Genomic DNA, 11,588 nt, shown 5'->3' with positions numbered 1-11,588 from the left:
ACTCGACGTGGCTGCCAGCAAACAATTTTTGGTTACTAGGGCAAGAGCTGTGCCAGGATTTTTTCACAGGGGGGGTAGGGCAGAGAATCGTGTTCTTTCGGTGGTGGCACCGAAATTCCATCCGGGGGTATGAGTGTTATATCGTCACACACAGGGCAGCTGTGAGTGGGGGAGCACATGAGGGGGCCAGGCTTCTGTCCCCTGAGCCCTCCCTCTAGAACCGCCACTGTACCAGGGCCTCATTTCCCAAAAGCATCGTAAGCTTAAGCAGATCATAGGATCCAATTTACTATGAATCTTTGTTTTGTGGCCCATTTCCCAAAAGCAACATAAATTAAGTATTTCTTGAAAATGCTCATAGATTATTGAGTGCTCTGGAGTAATTGTAGCACTAATGCTGCGTTCCATTCAACTCGGAAAGTCCTACTGGGAAAGGTGTTATGGAACGCCACTTGAAATCGTAATTCACACTTGAAAAGTCATGCGGAAATTTTAAACTCCGATTTTGCAGAGTTGCATGTGCGTAAAGTCAAAAATCTTGTCAGCACCCAGGAAGATATACAAAATAGTGATAAACATTCACTTGCAGGGGTGCATTAAAGCACAGGCTTTTACAGGCTGAAGCCCAGACAAGCCCATGGGCCTAGGGGTAGTTTATAGTGCCCCTGTTCACTTGTATTAAATAATATTGATAAATTAGCCAAAGATCCTACATTACATGATATTAAAGCGTGTTTAACAAACATTAGCGGAGTAGCAGGTGTTCAAAACATGGTAAATTATACTCTCTTTTAATAATCGTACACTTGTAGCACAAATGCTAGCATTGCAGATTGTGTCTGAATTGGGTTGCTAGGAGACATGCTAAGCTAAAGGGAACATTGCAGTTTTGTTTCCTTAAACTTCATCTTCCAAGCATCTGGCAATGGAATGCATTTATGGTTGGAGATCGGAGATATCAAGTAGGAAAATCCCACATCCGATTTGAATGGAATGCAGCATAAGAGCATCGTGAGGACACAGATTTATGCAGATGTAACCTGTCCTAATCGACCCGCACCGAACGGGACTCAAACCAGCATCTCCGGCACGCTAACGAGGAGGCTAAAGGCCTCTAGCGTCAGTCGCTAGTGTGCCTCTTGAGGCAAGGCAAGTGAGGTTTACATACTGCACAGCTCCCTACCAGCTGGCTCCCGTTATACTCACCCCCTAAACCTCACTCCTATCCAGGTCACAGCACCACTGTTATCAGTACTACTCAACCCGCTCTGAATAGGACTCTAACCAGCATCTCCAGCATGAGAGGCAGGCACGCTAACGAGGAGGATAAAGACTACAGCCTCAAGCATGTTGAGGCAAGGCAAGTGAGGTTTACATACTGCATAAAAGGTCTGAACTTATATAGTGCTTATTTAACCTTTGCGGTTTTCAAAGAGCTTTACACTGTGAACTCACTCACCCATTCACACACACACTCAAACACCAATGACGGCAGAGCCGCCATGCAAGGCACTAGTCATTGGGAGCAACTTGGGGTTCAGTGTCTTGCCCAAGGACACTTTGGTATGTGGAGTCATGTGGGCTGGGAATCGACCCGCTAACCCTGTGATTAGTGGCCGACATGCTCTACCACCTGAGCCACAGCTGCCCCGACACAGTGCTTCTTAAAATAGTGGGGGTGGTCTGTATTAAGTGGAGATGTACCATAATTACACATTTGAATCGATTAAATCACCTTTAAATGCTACTAATACAACATAATTTTTTTTTAGTCACTGAAAATGACAACAAAATGCTGCACCTGCAGATTGGGACATACATTGATGTAGCATTTTTGTGTGTTTGCTGGGATTCAAGCAAATCAGCTTGCCAATTTACAGTATTTGTCTTACATATTCAATTGAGCAGAGGTGTGCAATTGTTTTGGTACAGGGGCTACATCAGCCATTAAGTAGAACATGGAAGAGAGAAGATAAAAAGTTTTGCATAATTGTATTTTTTAAGCCCAGAAGTAGTAGTCCACTGATGCATTCAATGACTGATGCACAATTTTCTGAAGTGTATACAGACTGATGGACCATTCTGCGATTGCTTGAAGTTTTGCTGCTACTTTTCTATCATGCGTTAGTAAAACTGAATAAAGGCTGAATAAAATGATGAATTGTTTATTTTACCATACTTCAATGCAGTGGTAGTGTAGTATTTTAATTCAGGAGTCTGGTTTAATAGTAAAATAAAATATAATAAAGTATAGATTTTAAAAGCTTATTTTAATGTTTGCCGCAAAGTGGATCAAGTTGTTTTATTATGGAAACATCATCAACCCGTTTACACGCTCATGGGTCAAGATGTGGGTCTCATCATGGTTTGTTTGGCACCCCATTCAGCACATCACTGAATAAAGTGGCTGCATGACACTGATAAATGATTACTGCCCGAGTAACAATCATATACATGTGAGGGACTTCAGCATTTTACAAATAACACAAAGAACACGCATTTTCTTCTCTGCTTGGTTTTGGCACTAAATGGCACACACAGCCTCACGAATGGACATGAGTTGCTGCATCATACATTTCTTTTAGCATAACATTGCACTATTGAGCACTAAGTATTTTATTTTATTTTATTTGAAGAGGAGAGAGAAAGCGGGCACACACACAAACATTGTTGCCAGATTGCATAAATTAAGTTTGACATAAGGTGAAATATTTTCTATTTGTGCATGTATAAATCTCTGATTGGGGTGTTGCATCTATGATCTGGCAAACCATAAGCATATTATAAGCTTGTGGATGCGGAATAGGTCCCAAAGCCAAATAAATGAAAGATCTAATAAAAAACGTACATGATACATCGACCCACGGACAGTAGTTTGCCCTGGTCTGCAATTGAGGGTGCTGTAAGGTTGGTAACACTTTAGAATACTGTATCTTACTTAATGCATAACTAATAAGGAATTACTGCAGAACTAATAGGTCATTCTTCATTAACACTTAAGTCACTACTATTAACTACTAAGGAAGATGTGTTAACTAATCAGTATGTAATAGCATTTTATAGTTGTGTTAAGTAACAATTAGCTAATCAATAACTATTGAATTTAGTCATGCCTCCTGATGAACTATTTTTAATTACCTAGTAATTCAGCTTCAGGAGAAATAACTATTGAGTAACTACTAATGAACAGTCGATTAATTACAATTACAATAATATCATAACAATTAGCCATTACAATATTCAGGTTGTGGCCCTTTCTTCTTCCTTACTTCTAATGTTATTATTACTATGGAAATGCAATATGCATTTCGTGGAATTACTACACTCCCAAAATGAGTCATTACAGCGAATTTAGTAGTTTTGGCCTGTATGGTCAATTGATTTGTGAGTGTGGTCTGTAACCAGAAATCAACAATGGAATGGAACCCCATCCCCACTATAAGTGACTAGCCAACTTACCTCAGGTAGCTTTATGATTTATATGTGGAAATAAAGTTTATTCCAATGTTCTTATAATTTGTCATCTTGTAATGTGGAATTACAGTTCTGTACCAGATAATCATTCATTAATGGGGTTCCCTGTATTTTCACTTTAGAATACTGTTCCAGGTTGTAAGTGATTCCCTCAAAATTATGTAGTAATTATTTATTAATTACTCAGGTGTTCCCTGTATGTTCCCTTCCCCTCAGTCATTGCCTTACATACAGGAATAATTTACCCAAATGTAATGTGATATGTGCTGAGGAAAACAAGAGACACACACACAATACTGTATATAAATCATAAAGCTACCTGAGGTAAGTTGGCTAGTCACTTATAGTGGGGATGGGGTTCCATTCCATTGTTGATTTCTGGTTACAGACCACACTCACAAAGCAATTGACCATACAGGCCAAAACTACTAAATTCGCTGTAATGACTCATTTTGGGAGTGTAGTAATTCCATGAAGTGCATATTGCATTTCCATAGAAATAATAACATTAGAAGTAAGGAAGAAGAAAGGGCCACAACCTGAATATTGTAATGGCTAATTGTTATGATATTATTGTAATTGTAATTAATCGACTGTTCATTAGTAGTTACTCAATAGTTATTTCTCCTGAAGCTGAATTAGTAGGTAATTAAAAGTAGTTAATCAGGAGGCATGACTAAATTCAATAGTTATTGATTAGCTAATTGTTACTTAACACAACTATAAAATGCTATTACATACTGATTAGTTAACACATCTTCCTTAGTAGTTAATAGTAGTGACTTAAGTGTTAATGAAGAATGACCTATTAGTTCTGCAGTAATTCCTTATTAGTTATGCATTAAGTAAGATACAGTATTCTAAAGTGTTACCGGAGTTTTTTGATGAAGTGAAAGAAAGCAGCAATATAACTGAAATTAAAACAATATTACAGAAGCTTAAGTTTAAAGAAAATACACTGCACTTAACTTGCACAAAACGTAAATAAAACCAGCAAAGAATGACCCGCAGTGTCCTTGCCAGATAAGAGGTTCTAAATAAGCTATTTCAAATTAGTATATAAACATCAATATTTGACATGAACAGTCCTTACCGTTATATTGCTCTTTTTCTGCTCCTTTCCTTTGTGCCGTTTCCTGCCTTGTGCACCTGATAATTTGGTTCTTTATTCACTCATTTTGTCCACATATGATAAGGATCAGATTATAATATATTCGCGTTGCGCTAGTGCTCAATTATGACCCTACTTTATCCTATGTGTTTGGTTGCTGTACTGTAATGTACGTTATCCATATTCCATGATCAAATGTTGCTAATTAGCCTGAGTGAGTTGGTTTTATGTAGCCAGTGAACTAGAGTAAAAACCAAGAAAAACAGTGAACATTTCACAACAGTAAATAATGACATATCCTGCTAATTCCCTTTATTGTCCAAAGATGCTTCCCTGCAAAGGTAAAAAAAAACATTATCAGAGTCAGATTCATAATCGGGTATGTTCAATTAATTTGTTATAACTTATTAACCTGACTAATGTCAATTACAAATCCTATCCATATTTTGGTAACACAACCAAATTAATAAACAAACCCATTGAGCTAAAGTAAAAGACATTAAAATACTCACAAATACCCAACACTTCTGCTTTACGAGAGTTAAACTAGACAAAACTAAAAGCAATGTACTCTACAGCTACATGTTTTTAGTGGAACATTTTGTGAAACTGTTAATTTTTGCCTGCAGAAAAATCAAAACTTTCACTCCCTTCTCTCTCCAAAAAAATAATAATAAAGGAAGATTTAAAACAAATAAAAAACTAGATTTATTATATATATATTTGTAAACATATTTTGAAATATTTTGCTGCAAAGTAAAATAAAAAAATTTATAGTAATGCCAAAGCTACATTCATGAACCTGCAGAAAAATCTGCCCTTTAAATTTTTTTCAAACATTCTGGCAAAAGATTTAAACAAATAACACTAGATTTATTTACATATTTTAATAATATATTTAAATATTTTACAAAGTAAAAAATTAGTCATGTAACTGCCAAAGATGCATTATTTTAATCATAAAAAAATAAAATGTCAATATTTTATTGTTCGTATTCTCCATTAATGTTAATTAAAAACGTTGCACTTCTGAATACATAACATGTGCATTATTTAAAGAGAGCCCATTTATGAACAACAATCTGAAAAATAGACTGAAATATTTTTCAATGCACTTATTGGTGGTGCTGAGTCTTTTTGTGTCTATTTAGAATAATTTGTTGTATGCACTGCAGTGAGTATAGAATTCTTCCTTTTAGTTTCATTTCTGTAAAACATCTCCAATACCTCATGCAGCTGATTTTGCATCATTCTTTCTATTGGGGATATCTCGAATTAGGTTTCTCATAAATGATGCTCACTCTGGCTAGGACTGTCGTGTATTGTGGGTGAGAGGTGTAATTCTTTTGTAAGGGTATGACACTTGATGCAGTGGTTTCAAATGGGTGGTGATACGTTTCTGACGCATTATTTTCCAACAGATTAGTAGTTCTTTTAAAAGACCTCTCTTATTATAAGACACCCTCATCTTCAGCATAGACTAACTGAACAAGACGCCTTTGATCTGGACATCAGAGCTACAGTATGCTGTGCTGGACTTTTAGATTATTCACTTTTGCTGTCCTGATCACCCTCATGGGATGTTTTACTGGTGCACTAGGCAACTGTAAGTAACTAAACTTGACATATTTTTTAATTATATTTTTTTGCTGCATTTCTGCAATTATATGCTGCAAATGCATATGGGAAACCTGTTAAGCCGACATAAAGGGTAACCTTGTAAGAGATAGATATATTCACTTAAGTTCAGGATATCATACTTCTGTCTTATATTGGAGTTTTGTCACATGGGGTCTACAGATTGTTTGTATTGGTTAGTGGTGCAAAGGAAGAGCATATCCTGTCAAGAAAAAACACTTATAAAGAGGCATGAGCAAAGCAAATATCTTTAAAACAGGAACTAGATTAAGACCTCCTCTACAACCCATCTGAATATCTCCTCTCAGCACAATGCACCTCTACTGGAAAATAACACTGATGCTGATGGTTCTTGTGTGTGTTACTGAGCAGCAAGGCGGTTGTAAGTCCTGGGATTTTTAATATGTATCATTTAGGAGGTATTGGAGATTGTCTTTCATTCAGATTAAGATGAATTCAGACAACAACAAAAAATTATTCACTTTTTTATGTACGCTTCAACTTGCATTTAAGATCAATTTGATTCACTCCAAAATGATTCCAAATAAAAGCCTAAATAATTGTGCTGATGTTTAAGGGACGAATGCTGGTGAATCAGTTCTGAGTTATGTTGCATTAAATTGAATCTCGATTTTGCAATTTTCTTTGATGGATTTCTTATTATGATTAAGTTAACACCTGGTTTTCACACCTACACTTGAGGAGTAAATCTCTCTCTCTCTCTCTCTCTCTCTCTCTCTCTATCTCTCTAAGATCGTCGGCCAACTAAAGTTGGTGTCAGCTGCTGCAAGGAGGTTTCGAGAGCAAAAATCCCTCCTGAAATAAAACTGATTGGATACAAGCATCAGAATGCTCTGACTCCATGTGTCGATGCCATTATGTAAGGTTCCTCTATACAGTCTAATCCCATAACAATGAATATATGTGGTATTGTTGTGTGTGTTCATTTCATTGGTGAATCTGTCTTGCACAACAGATTCTACACTGAGAAGGAAAAATATTGCTCTGAACCAAAAGCACGCTGGATTTCATCACGACTGAAAGGTATAACATACATTTTACGTCTGTTTCAAGATTATGGTTCTGTACTATGAGAGAGAACTCTGAATATAACAGAGTAATCATGGTTATCATTCCTCCAGGTCTGAAGGAGATACAAGACTGAACCAATGGAAGTCTCAAAGATGTACATCTTGTCTGAATGTCTGAATAACAAGCAGCTTTCAATTGCAAATATATCTATATACTGTATATTTATCAATATATCTTGAGATAATATGCATTATGTGTGTTTATTTATGCACATTAAGCCTACCATTAGTTTATGCTTATGAATGTTGTGTGAATGTTGGTCAAGATGTGTCACTTATAACTGTAAGCTTTGTTTTGCCTGTTCTAAAATTAAAATTAAATCTTGAGCATTAAAACTGTGTTTAATTTTACACAAAAGTCCAGTTATTTCAATGCAACAGTTTGTACCAACTTGTTTATAGGTTTAGTATCGAGTTAACTGTTCTAATGCATGTCACAAGAGAGCGCTTCTTAGTTATACATAGAACAAATATTAGTCATAAATATTAACTTTGACTTCCGATGCTGCAGAGTTGGTGCTTATTTAGAGTCCCATGGTACTGATGTTACCTTAAATAAATAAATACAAAATTATAATAATAAATACAAATATAAATACTATTTATAAATGTGTTTTTTAAATTAGCATAACCTGCAGTCCTCTCTGATAATTGACACGTCACCACTGCGTTATTGTAATATTGTTTGCGCCATCTTGTGGAGAGCCTCACAAAGTGCACACATCACAGTAGGTTTTAAACAATTTATATCCAAGTATGACTCACTTTCACGTCAATTATCAAAATTGAATCTAAGAAAACATTATTTTAACTATTCAAAAAAGTGTTTTTGCCTATCTCATGCCATAATATTTACATTTTTACAAGTTTGTGTGTGTGTGTGTGTGTGTGTGTGTGTGTGTGTGAGCGTGTATTTATCACTTTGTGGGGACCTAATGTCCCCATAAGGATAGTAAAACCCGAAATTTTTGACCTTGTGGGGACATTTTGTCGGTCCCCATGAGGAAAACAGCTTATAAATCATACTAAATTACGTTTTTTGAAAATGTAAAAATGCAGAAAGTTTTCTGTGAGGGTTAGGTTTAGGGGTAGGGTTAGGTTTAGGGGATAGAATATAAAGTTTGTACAGTATAAAAGTCATTATGTCTATGGAAAGTCCCCATAAAACATGGAAACACAACGTGTGTGTGTGTGTGTGTGTGTGTGTGTGTGTGTGTGTGTGTGTGTGTGTGTGTGTGTGTGTGTGTGTGTTTTTGATATACTTCTGAGTGCCAAATTGAAGAAAATGTCCTCTAAGTTCTAGAGAGACCATTTGTGAGGCCATTTTAGCTGGTCCTAACTAGTAACAAAAAAAAGGCTCATGAATCACCTAAATTATATTTATATTTAAATCTAATGAAGTGCACAGGTTACTATGAGGGTTAGGTTTAGGGGTAGGGATAAAAAACGTTCATGATAAATCGACTCGTTGACAGTAGTTTGCCCTGAGGTTCTAAATAAGCTATTTCAAAGTAGTATATAAACATCAATGTTTGACATGAACAGTCCTTACCGTTATATTGCTCTTTTTCTGCTTCTCTTCTTTGAGCCGCTTCCTGCCTTGTACATCTGATAAATTGTTTTTTGTTTTTTTCACTCATTTTGTCCACATACGATAAGGATTGTTATATAATAGCGAAGCGCTAGTGCTCAAGATATGGGTAGAGGGGCGCACAGTCGTCACGAGAGGGCGCACTTCTGAAAAAAACTTTTTGCGCAAAATGCCACAAGCAGATGACAATCTGTGCTACCTTCTCAGGATGTGCTACCAGTATATGTAATGGTAAAACATGGTTAGCACTTGTTTGGAGGCACAGAAGAACCCGTCGGTATGTACTACAATAGATATATATTCATTAAATATATGTGTAGTCTTTTTATCCGGTGCAGAGAGAAATAGAAAGTGGTAATCCAATTCCCTAGAGGGGAGAGAGAGTATGCACGAAATGTTATGGAAAATGTAAGAGTTTTACATATAATTCCAAATATAGTGTCTAATTGTATTTGATAATTGCACTGCTGTTTTATACAAAATATTCCTGGTTACTAAGATGTTTAACGCCTTTTGTGTTGCCGATGTGGCACACCCCTTTTTCCAGTTAGTGGTATGTTCCCCTGCGCTGCATTCCTCAGTCTGCAAGAAGTACTCTGAGGAGAGGTAGGTCTCAGTTAACGAATTTAAAACAGATTCTAAAAGGGTTAGTTCACCCAAAAATTAAAATGATCCCATAATTGACTCACCTTAGATTTTGGTACCTTAGATTTTGAAGCCCAAAAAAGTGCATCCATCCATCAAAAAAGTAATCCATATGGCTCCGGGGGGTTAATAAAGGCTTATGAAGCGATGCTATATGTTTTTGTAAGAAAAATATCCATATTTATAACTTTATATACTATAATTACTGTCCTCGTGTTCACGAGAGAGTCGAGTTCCGGCGTATGACGTAGGCATCCGTAAGCTCCGGTGAGAAGTGACGAATGCGGAAGCACAGAGGATAGAGAAAAACAGAATGTCGTCTCGAATTAGAATCAACAACAAGGATTTTTAAAGAAAAATGTTGGAGGATTTCGATATAAGAGAAAAGGTGATTGAGTTTTTTGCCCAGCCCTATTTGTTTGAACTGGAGTACACCAACCAGATAGAGGAGGGAGCAGCAGCGGCACAAACAAAATAATCTGGTAGACGGAAAGTACGGGAGATGTGGTGGTGCTCATGTAGGAAATGTGAGGTAATGCCAACAGAGGCTGAGAGTGTTTGCTGCAATGAATTAGTGATGGGCATTCCGGCTCTATTCAGTGAGCCGGCACGTTCAGCTCAGCTCACCAAAAAGAGTTCTCTTATGACTCCATAATGGCTCTTGAAAAAAATATGTTTTGTATTGTTTCAAGTCAAACAGTTTGCGATAGTGTGACTATAATTGGTTTTAAAACAATTCTAATTAAATTATTAAATGAAATCATACTGTACCTTAACCCCAATGTATTTAAAAATGTATTGGTTTGTTATGAAAAAGAATCCTATTAAACATTTGCATTCAAAGTATAACTCTATATATAGGGGGTTTGCGTGATATGAGCATGGAGCAATCGTCGGTGTACCGCAACTGCTTTCGGGTCCTTGAATAACATATAACGTGCAAGTAAGGGCAGCCGGTGGATTTTCTGGTGCCCTCCTTGGCTAAGATGGTGCCCTATGTAGGGAGCAGCGGTACTGATAATAGAATAATGCACCATATCAAAGAAAAATAAATAATAATTTGAAAAACTGCAGCATCACACAAATTGAAATAAATGTAAAAAAGAAGGATGCTATTTCACATGTGCATTTAAAGTATAACCTTTCAATGTATACAAACAAAGTGCATATAACAATTCAAAACTAATACAATCTGAACAACATAATAAGTTGGCTCCACCCTCCCTCACACATCATTGGTTCGTTGGTTAACACTGCGTGTCTGATTGACAGGAACAGCAGGTGAGGCTGTTAGTCTGAGCAGACAGTCACAACGAATGTGTGTGTGCTTGAGCATTTAGGCCTATATTATTTTATAAATTTTTTCGTTCTTTGAAATGGTTAATTCTATTCATTTAAATCTTTTGATTATTGATATCTTAATTTTTTAAATATATTTTTATTAATAGATTCATCTCTTCTGATATGCGAGCCAGCTCCCAACATTCACCTACAAGAGCCGGCACTTAGAGCCGACCCGTTCGCAAACGACCCATCACTACCATGAATGGATGATTGGAATGACTGGAAAGACGCACGAATGCACCATTTAAGACTAATAAAAATCTACAGTGTAGCTAATACAACTCACTTCTTTTTGTCACTTTCTTTTGCTTTAAACAATGTGCGCCTCTACGTTCGTCACTTCTAACCGGAGCTTAGTCTACGCCTACATCATACGCCGGAACTCGACTCTCTCATGAATGCACGGACGGCCATTAGTTTATAAAGTTATACAAATTTATATTTTTCTTACAAAAATGCATCACTTTGCTTCAGAAGGCCTTTATCAACCTCCTGGAGCCATATGGATTACTTCTATGATAGATGGATGCACTTTATTGGGCTTCAAAATCTAAGGTACCATTCACTCCCATTATAAAGCTTGGAAGAGCCAGGATAATTTTTTATATAACTCTGATTGTGTTTGACTGAAAGAAGAAAGTCAAATACACCTATGGTTGAGGGTGAGTAAATTATGGGATAATTTTCATTGTGG

The sequence above is a fragment of the Xyrauchen texanus genome, chromosome 42, assembly GCF_025860055.1.
Source record: "Xyrauchen texanus isolate HMW12.3.18 chromosome 42, RBS_HiC_50CHRs, whole genome shotgun sequence".
Lineage (NCBI taxonomy): Eukaryota > Metazoa > Chordata > Actinopteri > Cypriniformes > Catostomidae > Xyrauchen > Xyrauchen texanus.
This window is presented reverse-complemented; position numbering follows the sequence as displayed.